Source organism: Dipodomys merriami, unplaced genomic scaffold (genome assembly GCF_024711535.1).
Source record: "Dipodomys merriami isolate MVZ:Mamm:240054 unplaced genomic scaffold, mDipMer1.0.p SCAF_164, whole genome shotgun sequence".
In the NCBI taxonomy this organism is placed as follows: Eukaryota; Metazoa; Chordata; class Mammalia; order Rodentia; family Heteromyidae; genus Dipodomys; species Dipodomys merriami.
In genome coordinates this window covers 796,009-799,507 of record NW_027202982.1, presented here as the reverse complement: position 1 = coordinate 799,507, position 3,499 = coordinate 796,009, and the positions used below count along the sequence as shown (strand labels likewise).

At 38.3% G+C, this 3,499-nt stretch overlaps 1 non-coding gene across 1 annotated transcript; it reads left to right on the top strand.

Annotated features, from left to right (window-relative positions):
• Positions 1–107, top strand: LOC138828807 (U6 spliceosomal RNA). Its single transcript, XR_011372369.1, has one exon. It is a non-coding gene; the product is annotated as a U6 spliceosomal RNA (small nuclear RNA).
• Positions 108–3,499: the final 3,392 nt, after the last annotated feature.

Here is a 3,499-nt window from a genome sequence, read left to right as displayed (position 1 = left end):
GTGCTCAATTCGGCAGCACATACACTAAAATTGGAACAATACGCAGAAGATTAGCATGGGCCCTGTGCAAGGATGACATACAAATTCGTGAGGCAGTCCACATTTTTACAACAGATGCTGGAGGGGATGGGGAAAGAAGGGAACCCTACTGCATTCTTGGTGGGAGTGTAAACATGTTCAACCACTTTGGAAAGTAGTATGGAGGTTCCTCAAAAGATTCAACATAGAGCTCCCCTATGACCCAGCAATCCCACTTTTGTGTATTTACTCAAATGTTTACAAACAAGACCACACTACAGCTACCAGCACGAATATTTTTATTGCAGCACTATTTATTATAGCTAAGATATGGAACCAACCAAGATGCCCCTCAGTAGATGAATGGATCAAGAAAATGTGGTATATATACACAATGGAATTCTATGCCTCCATCGGAAAGAATGATATTGCCCCATTTGTTAGGAAATGGAAAAACTTGGAAAAAATTCTATTATGCAAAATAAACCAGTCCCAAAGAAACATAGGTCCCATGGTTTCCCTTATTTGCAGTATCTAGTATAGGTCTGAGTCAAGCAGAAAAGTTCAGATAAGTTGATGTCAGGTAAATGAACCCTAATATATGTATTCACATGTTTTTTTTTTCATGCAATTGATTTTAACACATTTATAAGATTATTTCTTTGTTGCTTTGTATGTCCCTCCCCCACAGAATAACCCCTGCTTTCACTGTATTTGATGTAGTTATAATTTGTGGAGGGGAAGGAGAAAAACAAATCGTTTAAATAGGGATACAGGAGGACCAATTGCAACAATGAGATGTACAACTCGAAAATAAACTTTACAACTTTGGTGGGGGTGGGGGAGCAGGGAAGATTGGATGGGGGGGCAGGAGGAAGATGGGAAGGAATGGGAAGGGGAAACAAAGAAGGAGGCCACAATGCTTGATAAGAAATTTACTCATTATCTTGCCCATGTAATTGTAACTCCTCTGTACAATATTTTCACACACAAAAAAAAGATTCCACATAGAGCTCCCCTATGACCCACCAATCCCACTTTTGGGCATTCACCGAAATGATCCACACAAACAAGACGATACTAAAACTACCAGCACAACTATGTTCATTGCAGCATTATTTACCATAGCTAAGATATAGAACAAACCCCGATGCCCCTCAGGAGATGAATGCATCAAGAAAATGGTGTGTGTGTGGGGGGAATTCTATCATCCATCAGAATGAATGACATCACCCAATTTGTTACGAAATGGAAAAAATGCAAATCCAAAGAATCATAGGACCCATGGTATCCCTTATTAGCATTAAGTAAATATATGTCTGGTATAAGCAGTAATGGTAAAAAAAAAAAAAAAAAAAAAAAACTATGTGCATATGACTAGATAAGGTAATGTTAAGCTAAATGAACTTCAAGATAGGAACACGGGTGTTTTTTTTTTTTTCTTTCTTGCTGTTGTTTCTAACGTAATTATAACGTACAATGTGATTTTTTAAATCTTTATATGGTCCTTACACACAACATAACTCCTGTTTTCACTGTATTTGATGTCATTGCGCCTGCATCTTGTATATACACTTCTCTAATTTGGGGAGGGAAAGGGAAAAAGCAAAATGCTTAAATAGGGATACAGGTTGACCCATTGTAACAATGAGATGCACAAGACACTATGTTGAAAAACGAACTTTACAATTTAGGCCGGGTTGGGATGGGGAGTGGTGAGGAGTGTACTTGTGGAGGTGGAAGGAAAGGGATGGTGGGGGAAAAACAAAGGGGAGGTAACAATGCTTGATAGGAAATGTACTCATTACGTTGCTCATGTAACTGTAACCCCTCTGTACAGTATTTTTACAATAAAAAAGTTTAAAAATGTTCTCAGATGAAAGAGTTTATTTCTATTATTTTACCCATATAATATCGTTAACAAAGAAATGAATGCAGTACACTGACCAGAAGATATTTTGAATGTGTGTGTGTGTGTATGTGTGTGTGTGTGTTTGTGTGTGTGCACATACATGCTTGTGTGTGTGCATACATTATTGTTGGTGTGCACAGAGTTTGAACTAAGGGCTTCAAGGACTCGCTAAGCCTTGCCTCTCTAGATTGGTCAGCTAATATATTAGCTACATCTCCATTCCTGGCCCTTTTCTAGTTCATTTAAATTTTTGAAAAATAATCTTATGGTTTTTTTTTTGTTTTTGTTTTTGCCCTGATTGGCTTCCAACAATTATCCAGAGATGTCAAGTTCCTAAGTAGATATGTCGAGTGGACAGGATTACAGGAGTGACCAACCAGCACATAGCTTTAAGAATAATTTTAAAAGTAGAAGAAACTTTACTTCACAAAGTCCGCTTTTATCATTTCCTACTTTTAAAGCATTTTGGAGTGATTATATGTGAAATTATTTCATTTTCGGATTCTTGCAAGACAGTAACTGATGGTATGTAAAAGTTTTAGTGCTTTTAAAAAGGATACTAAAACTGTGGAACAGAAGAAATTTGGCTCTCTTTGGACCACAATTTATAATCTCAGTTTGTGCATGATAACCCAATGTCACCAACACAGTCTGTGTTGAAGACAAAATGTGACAAAAAGCAATTACCATGAGCATAATTGTTATGTTAGTATTTATTGGACAATATGAGTATTGAATTGAGACTATAAGAGAATCGAGAGATTTTACCTACCATTTTTGTATTGCTGAAAGGTTTTTGGAAACTTTGACTCATTTCCTTCCTCACTGTGTGTCTTTAGGCTATGCACTTAGTGCTTTTAATTATAATTTTCTCAAAACTAATCTCCATCTTGATACACACAAAGGCCTGGATGAGCTGCCAGCTCCAACTCAGGCCTTGGGAGAAAACAAGACAGTCATTTAGCAGGTCAGAGGAACCTGCCCAGACCTACCAGGCTCAACCCCTCCCAGGAAATAATCACCCACCCCAAGCAGAGGAAATTCTCCCCCCAGGAGTGGCTTTCTTCATTGGGTAAACAGAGCCACAGGCTGCCCCTCACTACAGCAGCCTAGACAATCAATTGAAATTCAGTAAACATAACCCTGAGAAAGGCTCGAGGCTGGATTCTGAGAATGTCTCAGAAGCTAGCCCCTCAAGGAAGACCTACTGTTTGATGAAAGGCCTCAACTCAACCCAGAACCTAGCCTCATGGCACAGCCATCTCCCTCTTCTGCGATACTCAAAACAGATCCCTCTCCCACTGAACTAGCCTGGGAGGAGGATCACAAAATCCTGGGAAAAGCAGAGCATTTTTCAGCATGCCCAAACAAACTGACTTAATTAACCGATCAAGCCGCAGGAAAACCAAACACCACAAGCAGACCAGAGACTCCACCAAGAGACTGGTTATGGACACAAGGGAGATACAGAATAGACCTTTTTTTGTACCTTATTTTTAATTTTTTTAACTTTAATTTTTAAACCTTTTTGTTTTATATTATTTTTTCCTCATATAAATTTTATTTTAG